Raw genomic sequence first — 11,278 nt, forward strand, 5'->3', positions numbered from 1 at the left:
CAAGTTTTTGTATTGGGAAGAAGAGTACATCCATATATTGATAGAGCGCAATTTAGTAGATGTTCTATCACTTTTAGCTAGCACAGACTCAAGATTGAGCCTCCGCAGATCAACAATGAATGCATCGAGAAGGCACTAATCCAACTTACAGTAGTAGTAAAATGTATTCTTGTGGTTCTTGTTTTCTTTGGTCTTGCTTTTCTAGTCAAAATTAACGTTGGAGTTCGTGAAAAACGGAGGTGCGTTTGGGGTCGTGCGTTGGAGTTGGCCTTACAAGTGGGACCGCAGTTAAGGAAACCGACTATCAGCAAACCCCCACCTCGCCCGCCGCGTGATGGCTGAAGTTAGAGAAACGACGAGGTTGAAGAGATTGCTCTAGCATGGACTCCAAGAAATAATATGGTGTCAGATGGATGTTGTGGTGGTGGCATGTGTCGTACTCCTGGACGTGAATGCTTGTTCTGGCCCATGCCACCCTACTACTCCTACTACTTACTCCTACTATATAGTACTAGTATCGAGGATTCAAGGTGCTTTACACACAGCGAACACATTAACATATGGCTATAGTAAAAACACCCGCCCGACGCGCGAAGCATGTGAAGCTAGTACAAATTTAGAGAAGCGACCCGAAAGCCATTCATAAATTTAGTAAGTTTATCACACGCATATCATTTTATTACATACAACAGGTCATCAACCCACATCGATAACGAGGATACATTATAAATACTAAAGTTTTCATCACACAACAAATAACAAGCAATGAAATGAACTTCAACCCAACCATTCCTCGGCGTTGGAAACGCTTGCTTTGAACCACAAGTGATTCTCTGGGACAGGCCATCGATTGTCGATCTGGAAACCAATGCAGGACTGATCATCCAGGCTGAAGCGGCCTACTATATCAGTACCAGGGTAGGGAACCACCCAAATGTCCGAGGTATAGACACAGTTGCTTCTCATAAATGGTACTGTTAACATTGTGTCAACGGCAGTTGGATCGCCTTTCACCATCATCGGATAGTTTTGTCCAAGGAAGAGCGAGTTTTCTCCAATACTATCAATTCTGTACCAGGGAGAAGGAGTTGGCGCTAGCACACTAGTATCTATCCCGAATACCATGCAACGGGTGTTGGAATAGGTCTGGAGAGTGCGACCATGGGAGACACCTGCTTCCTTAGCAGTAGCATCATCAGTGGGCTGTATACACACAAGAAGAGGTGATCCATTGGAATTAGTTGCCAGGCGCCACAGAGTATATGGGCGCTGCTCGTGATCATCACCATCAGCATCTCCCCCTTGGTTATAATTTTTTCTAAGTATAGGTGGTGGGATGTTCACAGGACCTTGGAAACACAAGAAGAAGGTTAATTAGTAAAGGGAAACTTGCTAACCCGCATGCATGTGGATGAAACAATTATAATTACGATGGAAGACAAACGTACCGAAAATACTAGGATGCCATGCAAAAACAATGCCACGAGTGGTGGCAGCAAACACAAGGCCCTCGTATTAAATTGCATCACAGTACTCATCCGTGTACAGAAACTGATTTTTGAGCAATATCCATTGAGTCGAACCACGAAGGACGGCAACAAGCTTGTCGAAGATAGCAACAACTTGATAGTTGTTGTAATTTCAAGAGCGGATGGGAACTCAACAAATTGCTATCTTCTGTAGAAGACAGTCACCATGATCGTATTTGAATGTGCGTACATTACCGGTGTGCTCAACCTCTGGGCAGTGTGCTGAGATTTTTGGAAGTGAAACCCGGTGACGAGTGTACACATTCACAAGTTCCCACTCGCAGTTGGACCCAATGTAAACAACCCAATCTCCATTTGCGCCCGCCCAAGCCTTGCCCTCAAGCGATGGCATCTTAACATCATACTTATCATTATCAAGTGGCATCAACTGGCACAGGGCGAGGCCTCCTTCATGTCGGCGCCAGTCATCAGGGTCACGGCAAAGAAGATAGGGGAGATCAAACCGCTCCTTGACTCTTGGGTTCTTTGTAATGATGTTATTAGTTGAGTCGAGAATGGGCTTGAACGAACCTGCCATGCTAGCCGAGGTGATGACGTCGCAACGATCAATGAATTCCTCCACCACGTCATCTTTCAGATCGGGGCAAGAATAACGGGGTCGTTTCTGGCCTGTTCCCTCCATGGAGAAGACGATCGAACAATGGCAGAAGAAAGGGTGAAGGGCTGAAGAAAAATGGAGGAGGGAGAGGAAGAGCGTGCGACAGCAGTTCCAAATCGAGAGGGAAAAGCGAAGAGTCGGTGGACGGTTGCGAGTTTGCCATGGTTCACGAAGAGGCGCCCCGGCCTACACGTCCGTTCGGAAATACTCCTACTACTCGTCGTTGTCTCGCTGATATGTTGGAACGGGACCACATGTCAAAGAAACATGGTGTGTAATTTCTCGCGCAAAATGCGATCTGCCGCGTTGGCCCGAGGTGCCGCATTAGTTATCGACCTTTTTTTTAATGGCGTGCCGATCAGTTTTGAAGCATGACTAACTGGTACTGTACGCAAAGAAAATATAAACTACTCTACCACTACCCCACCTCCAGTACTAGTAGTATAAAAAAGATATATAGGCTGGAGCTTCAGCGCTTTCTTGCTAAGGGCTGCCCACTTGCTTCTCACACTACCACCCTCTCTCTAGATCTAAAAAAGAAGGCCCCTCTCTCCCTCCTCACCGGTGGTCATAGATCCGCCGGGGAAGAAAAGGATGTGCAGCGTTGACACACTCGTCGTCAGCGAGCGAGGTCACGCACTGACGACAAGGCCGTCCTCTCAGACCTAGCGCCCGCGCGGGATGGCCTCCGTCCCCAAGCTCGCTGTCGTAGTGTGTGCGGAGGACGACGACCACGACCAAAGCCACTTCCCGCCGACCCTCAGGTATGCGACCTCTTTTCGAGCCATAACCTTGTTCTATTGCCCCATCTGCTACGTCGTTGCATGTGGATCTTTTTCCACTCCACCATCTTCCCAATTTGCTATCCTCTACTCTGCTGGCCACGCAGACGAAAACCATAATTTTCGCTATTAAAGGAAACCCTACTTCATGTAGACTAATCCATGTCTGGGTTGAATAAGGAAAGGAAGGGAGAATGTACTGTCCAAGAGAGTAGGCATCAAACCCGCATCTAGGTTGAAAAGGGGAAAATCAGTAGCTAAGGAACGAGTCTCGTGTCTCTTGGTTGAAGAAGGGTAGAAAGGCATGACAACGCAATAGAGAATGACCAGGTCGATCGGTTTGTTGTCCTCGCATAGGAAAAAGGTGGCTAAAGAGAAAAAAATGGGACGTAATCCACATATGATGCCTGGATATTTGTTGCTCTGGGCAACCATACCTCCCTCACCACTCTGTGTCCGTGGAGGTACATCGTACTGGTGCGTCCACTATCCGAATGGGCCTCCCATGCTCTTATTGCCACTTTTTTTGCTGTTAGTATAACGCCAGCAGTCAAGTCAAGCAATGCTACTGCTAAAGTGATGCCACATTTAACTAATGCCGCTCTCAGTCTAATGCCACCCATAAATTTAAGCAATGCCATTTAATGTCACTGGATTATTTCAGGGTTAGCTGTTGATTGTGGATGTATTAAAGATTTTTCAGCTAAGGCATTCTAGTGCTGTTGCACAACCAGTATACCAACGATGAAACTTGTTACTACCTTCAGATTTTTAAATTGTTAATGCTTATAGATTACATATCTCACTTTCATGAGATAAGTTGATTTTTTTGTACAGTGTCACCAAAATGCCAAGGCGCTGATGTCATTTTATTTTGGTTAAACTTCACAGACAATTATGAAGACAAGAGGAAAGGTCAAGAGTGGGCACCTCCTCCTCCGGATGTTCTCTTGAGGAGTTCTGTATGTTTGTCTCTAATGCTTGTCGACTACATACCTGACATTATGATGTAATGTTAAGTCATTTCCTTTTGTATAGTGTCACTGAATTGTCAAGGCGGTGATGGCATTTTATTTTAGTAGAACTGCACAAAATTTGCTCAGGAATGGCTCACTTTTCCAGAAAAAACTATGTATGCCTTCCTGACATCAGCCGTTGTTGCTTTATTTATTCCTTCAAACAGGTGGTTAGAAACAATCTTGCTACCTTTTCCCATTAAGAAATTGGAATGCTTATATTTGTGAGTCTATGCTTCAACTAGTGCCACTTTTAGAGTAATCACACTTTCAATATCTATGCAAACAGGGATGCTCGATTTTAGTGGAACTGCACATAAAGTCCAACTGGTTCTACATTAGGAGCATGTTTTTTTCCAAACCTTTATATCCAATTGGTGGCACTATGAGCTGTTCATTACGAAGGTACATGGTTTGCTACTATCTTGCTACTCTTTTTGTACTGTCATTAGATAGTAATACTAGTGGTTTGCATGTGAATTTATTGGCAGGATGGACCTACATTGGAGGTGCATGACAAGATTCAATGATTGGATGTTCAACTTCGGTTGTATCGATTTCACCTCTTCCATCACTGTGAAGATGGATATCCTTGGTCTGATGAAGAATAGACGATATATTTCTCCTCTGAACCAGCAAATCAATTCAGTATGAAATTTTCCAGGGCAAAACATAACTGTATCAGATTGTCCAGTGCAGAACATGACAGATGCTAAGCGGAAGAGACATGTTTAAACCGAAAATACAAGGTGTGGTATATGTTTACTAGCTGCTTGATATTTGTGCAGACAGAGATGTCTGTCCGTTGCTATTTGGCAAACAAACAAAGTGCCCGCAATTTTGGTTGAACTGCACAAGAGAATAGTATAGTCACTGCATGTAGTGCCATTTGAAAATAGACATAGAAAGATTGGATAGTCACTTCATGGACTGCAGAAAAGTAGTACTGTACTATTTATTGGCCAACACTAGGTGCTTCATTGCTTTGGTCTGATTATACAATGGGCATCATTTTGCCTAAGTTAAAGTTTGTATTCCGAAAATAGTCTCGCCGTGTGATCGATAGAAGACCAAATCATATTGCAGTGGATGTTCCTCCATCATGTGTGGTTCATTCTCATGGTTCCAGCTGTTGGTGAAACCACTTACGTTTGCAAGAGGAATTGTAGACTTCACAAACAAATTTGTCTTTCAGTCTATACTGAGTGTTGGCCAAGAGAAGTATCCATGTTAGTAGGAAGAACATATGTTTTTTCTAGATCTTTGCTTTTGGAGCTACATATTTGTATATGATCTGTGAATCATTGAGATGCATTAACATGTTGATCTTATGTATGGGAATTGTACTAGTTAGTTTTAGTTGCGACGCAAGATCCGAAGTGGCTGATCTTTGCTTTTGGAGCTACATTTTTGTATATGATCTGTGAATCATTGAGATGCATTAACAATTACTTATTTCTGTTCGCTCAGTGTTTACAAGTTACTGATTGATCACTAGCTAGCCTACAAATGCGCTCCTGGTAGTTTTATTTGCGACGCAAGATGCGAAGTGGCAGTTTTTTGAATAAAAATGCCTACCTCTGAAGAAACTGACAGGCTACACTATCGATCCTACACGGATAAAAATGCCTACCTCTGAAGAAACTGACAAGCTACACTATCGATCCTACACAGATAAATAGCGGATCACGCACGTACTACCTCCTTTCCGGTTTGCAGGGCTCAATTCAAGAAATGACCTACTCGATCCTACACGAATAAATAGCGGATCACGCACGTACTAGTACCTCCTTTCCGGTTTGCAGGGCTTAATTCAAACCTCTCACCAACCAAGGTACTCCCTCCGTCCGGGATTTATCAGTCCCGTGAGCAAAGCAGCAAGACCAAGGCATGGCAATAATTAACAACATGTAGAAGTTTAAGCCTAATTAATTCCAGCGATTTAAGTGGCTGCATGCGTGCCCTCGGCTGCGACTCGTTGCATGCTGCTTCGCGTACTGCCTGCGAGCGATTCTGAGTGCCTGCATGCAGCCGGCCATAATTAAGGCAGCTAACTGATGTGACAAAAGATACGCTTTAAATCCGTGGAATCATTATTGACAAGGAGGGAGATGATTCGAGTGCACTCGTTTGACCGCCATGCCGGCGTGCGACCCAGACGGGACGGGACGGCACAGTCATAATTTTAGTTTCTCTAGTTTTCCACGGCAAGCTGGTGCGCTAAGCCATTATGCATTGAATTCCGATAGCCGTCGCGCTACCTTCCGCCTATAAGTACTGTTTCCCGGCCTTCTCAGGTACCACCATGACCCAACTCACCATATCCTCATAACCCCCACCGGCCCGACGTCGCTCGCCACGTCCTCCATGCCCCCGCCTGTCCGCGGTAGGCGACGCCGGAGGCGGTCACCGCCGGAACTAGTGTTCGGGTTTTCACCGAAAGGCAGATGGAGGGAGGAGGCATTCTATCTGTCTTTAGATGGCAATGCGGAGATCGAGGAGTTGTTGGAGCACGACCGCATGGCGGAGGAGCAGGAGTTGTTGGAGCGCGACCGCCTGGCGGAGGAGCAGTGTATCGCCGATTTGCGCCGCCAGCGGGACATGGAGCAGCAGCGCGCCGACGCTCTGAGTCACGAGCAGAGCGCCCGCAACTGGGCCGACTACATGGAGGTCGGCGCCCGGTAAATAGCCCTGGAGGTTGTCGAGCACGCACGCGTTCGCGACGCTGATTTTTACTACCAGCTCATCAAGTGGGTTTCCCGCTTGGAAGCCGAAGCTTCGGTGGACCACGCCGGCATGGAAAGGGCCAACGCGCGCGAGCAACGCGCCCTATCGCACCTCTGGCAAGTCCGAGGCGAGGCGGAGGACGTCGGTGCCGGCGTTTAGCATGAACAGCAGATGGCGGCCGGCATTGTCTAGTTAGCTAAGAGTAAGTTAGTACTTGTACACTACTAGAGTGTTAGTGGGAGTAGATAGTTAACTTGGCTATGATGGTTGTCAACGTGGAAGTTCAGTACTCTATATGTGGATCAGACCTGTTACTTTGCTCTGAATGTTGAACTTTCCGTTTGAGCGTATGGAATGGGCTGTTATTTTTTTAAATGGGTTGTATTTGTCCTCCACGGTTTAGAGGCTGACTTGTGGGCCTAGCAAGTTGACGCGTACACAATCAGGAGATGATTGTACGTGAAGAGGATGACAGCAGGGACCCGCCAAGGTCATGGCAGTACGCAAGCAAGTGCCTCCGTATTTCAAGCCAATAAAAAAAATGGCTCCTCCTAGTGGATTTCTGACATCTGGGTCCCATGCCATTGTCAACGTAGTCAATAAACGAGAGAATTGCACAACGAGCGGCTGACACCAGGGACCCAGCAGCTCGCCTAGTTATTTGTGTTTTGGGTTAATTTGATAAATGCCACTCCAAATCTGGTGTATCCGAGAAATGCCACTGCAATTTCCAAACTTTGAAAAATGCCATTTCATGCCATTTCTAGTGGCATTTTTCGAAGTCTGGAGTGGCGTTTTTCAAAGTTTGTAAACTGCAATGGCGTTTTTCAAAGTTTGCAAAAATTGCAATGGCATTTTTCAAAGTTTGGAAATTACAGTGGTATTTTTATGAATCGCCATAATTGGAGTGGCATTTATCTAATTTGTTTTTGAGACGGAAGCAGGATGTCAACTGGGCTGTGTGGGACACTCTGGCCTGTCTAGACAACCTTTTCTTTTATGTTTACCACAAACCAGCCCAGTAGTTTTTTTTCTTTCTGAAAATGGCTAGCCTAGTTCTTTTGTGATTTGTCAATTAAGTCGCTTTATCTGGCATGTTGGGCTGCAAATCTTTCAAGACGAGGAGAGCTTCATTCGGCTGGCCGAGAAAATGGCCTATCAGTAATGAGAAATGGGTTGTACGTTTTTAAAACACATCAAACCGGCAATTATTTTCAAATATCTTTTTTCATTTCGAGATTTGAAATTGCATTGATTTTTATGCATGGACAATTTATTGGATTTTATATTGACATACATTTATTTTTAAAATCAGTCTGAATGTGACTCGAAATTTCGGGATTAAAAACAGTTCAGACCGCATCGACATATGCAAAATTTCGTATAATTTTTTAACCGTGGCCACAATATGGGCTGTAATGCTAACATAAAGAATATGGGCTCCAAAAAAACCCGTAAGAATTAGCAAATGGGCTGTAAATTATTTGAAATAATGGCAGATGGGTTGTATGCTGTTTTCCACAGATTTGAGGCTTTCCACGGATGGCCTGTATACTGTTGGATGTCCATCCAACGGCCGTCGTGCTTCTTCAATCTCTGCTCTTCCTGCTCCAGCCGCTCAAACAAGCGCCGGCGTGACTGCCTGCTCCCTCCTTCCCGCGGCCGGCTGTGCTGCCGCGCAGGCCTCACCGCCCCACCGTACTCCCATCGCTGGCCTAGCCATCCCTCTACTCATCCACACCTGCTGTTATTCTCCGGCGACGGCAGACGAACCAGTAAACCCTCGTACAGTCGTACTCCCCTCCACGTGGGAAACAAAAACAACGGCCGAGTCTTCCCTGCCTCCGTGTCGTTCCCTTCCTAGGCCTCGCCGTCGTCCACCGCCCTGGTGCTCTCGACGTGGCGTGGTCAGCATGGTCAACGACCGACATGCATCTAAAGTGGATTGTGCGTGGAGAGGCTGACAGTTCGGTCCACGGCCGCACGCAAGGAAATGCCTCCTTATTACGCGCAAAATAATGATTTCCTCCACCTGACATCTGGAACCCAGCGAAACGGCCTCTGTATTTCGCAAAAAAAATGTTACCGCTGCTGATAGCTCGGACCCACCAGCTATATCTTCGCATGCAAGGAAGTGCCTCCTTATTACGCACAAAAAAAAAGAATACTCCCCCTGCTAGCTGGGACCCAGTATAGTGGGCCTACTAAGTTGACGGGGACGAAGGGCTTTGTCAACTTAGTCAATATGCACATCTAGCTCGACTGACCGTACAATGTCCATCCAACGGTTGTAGTGCTTCAACCTCTGGTCTTCTTGCTCCAGCCGCCCAAAGCAGCGCCGGTCGTGCCGCCTGCTCCTGCCTCCCGTGGCCGGCTGTGCTGCCGCGGAGGCCTCACCGCCCCCATACTACTCCCACCGCTGGCCAGACCATCCCTCCACTCCACTCACCCACACCCCCTGTTATTCTGCGACGACAGCAGTGCAACCGAACCAGTGAACCCTCATACTCCTCTCTGCGTGGGTATCCACGGCCGCGTCTTCCCCAGCTCCGTGTCGTCCCCTTCCTAGGCCTCGCCGTCATCCACCGCCGTGGTGCTGTCAGCGCGGCGTGGTTAATCTGGTCAACGACCGAATTCCATCGAAAGAATACTGTACATGGAGAGGCTGACAGCTGGGTCCACGACAGCCGCAAGGAAGTGCCTCCTTATTACGCGGAAGAATAATTATTCCTCCACCTGATAGCAGGGACCCACCGGACGCCCACCAGTATATCGCGAAAAAACGTTTGCCCCTGACTGCTGGGACCCACCCGACGGGCCACCGTATTTCGCGAAAAAAACGTTCCCCCTGTTGTCAGCTCGGCCCCACCGGAAGTGCCTCCTTATTACGCACAAAAAATGAATACCCCCCTGCTAGCTGAGACCCACCTTGGTGGGAGGCTGACTTGTGGGCCTACTAAGTTGATGGGGACGGAGGGCTTTGTCAACTTAGTCAATATGCATGATTCTAGCTCCAGTGACCGTACGATGTCCATCCAATGGCCATAGTGCTTCTTCAACCTCTAGTCTTCTTACTCCAGCCGCCCAAACCAGCGTCGGTCGTGCCTCGCGCTCCTGCCTCCCGTGGCTGGCTGCGATGCGGCGGAGGCCTCACCGCCCCCTACTACTCCCACCACTGGCCAGGCCATCCCTTTACTCACCCACACCCCCTGTTATTCTGCGGCGATGGCAGCCTCACACTACAACGAACTAGTGAACCCTCGTACTCCTCTACGCGTGGGCATCCACTGCCGCCTCTTCCCCGGCTCCGCATCGTCCCCTTCCTAGGCCTCGCCGTCGTCCACCGCCCTGGTGCTCGCGGCGCGGCGTGGTCAACATGGTCAAGGAACAGCTTTCATCGGACGTGGACTGTACGTGGAGAGGCTGGCAGCTTGGTCCATGGCCGCAGCAAGGAAGTGCCTCCTTATTATGTGCAAAATAATTATTCCTCCACCTGACAACGGGGACCCACCGAACGGGCCACCGTATTTCGTGAAAAAAACATTTGCCCCTGACTGCTGGGACCCACCAGCTACATCTTCGCACGCAAGGAAGTGCCTGACAGTCGGGACCCACCTGGTGGAAGCGTACGTAGCGTTGTCATTCTGGTCGCGAACGTGTACGTACATATATACTAGTGGATGTAGAGGCGCGCATGTGTCATAGTAGAGGCGCGCACGTAGCATGTACACGTACGTACAGCGGCCAGGGTGCAAGAAAGAAAATACGGCCACGTATGTGTACATACGGGCGGGGTCTCGAACGCCTACTCGCGCATACGTACGGCCAGGGCTCGTGTACATGGTTGGGTCGGAACGGAGAAACAGCGTCGTCGTTGTGTTCATGGGGAGGCAACGGAATGCGTCGTGTTCATGGGGAGGCAAGGAATACGTCATGTTCATCAGGAGGGCTTGGACGGAACAGGCGATGGAAATGAGGCCTGGCGTACCGCACAACGGAGGAAACGGCCTTGTGTTCGACCGGCCATGTTCGAAACGGGATCCTGTTCATCGGGAGGGGTCTGGCATACCGCAAAACGGAGGAAACGGACCTCCTACGGTCGAAACGGAGGTCCTGTTCATCGGGAGGGGTGTGGCGTACCACAAAACGGAGGAAACGGACTTGTGTTGGAGCGCTACGGTCGAAAGGGGGTCCTGTTCATCGGGAGGGGTGTGGCATACCACAAAACGGGACTCCACGGGATACTGTTCATCTCCACCGTCGACCCCCTCCAGCCTCCACGAGCTACTGTTCATCCACCATCGACCTCCTCCAGCCTCCACCTGCGACTGTTCATCCACGGGCTCCTGTTCATCCAGCCTCCACCGTGCGCTACTCCACCGACTACTGTTCAACCAGCCCTCTCCACGGGCTCCTGTTCAACCACCCCTCCACGGGCTACTGTTCATCCTGCCCTCCACAGTCTACTGTTCATCCTGCCCTCCACGGGGTGGTCCTGTTCATCCAGCCCCAACCGGCTCGATCCATCGGGGTCATGTTCATCCAGAGGCAACACCACGGGGTCCTGTTCATCCACCCCCACCGGGAAATGTTCATCCAACCCCC

Source organism: Triticum dicoccoides, chromosome 5A, assembly GCF_002162155.2.
Source record: "Triticum dicoccoides isolate Atlit2015 ecotype Zavitan chromosome 5A, WEW_v2.0, whole genome shotgun sequence".
In the NCBI taxonomy this organism is placed as follows: Eukaryota; Viridiplantae; Streptophyta; class Magnoliopsida; order Poales; family Poaceae; genus Triticum; species Triticum dicoccoides.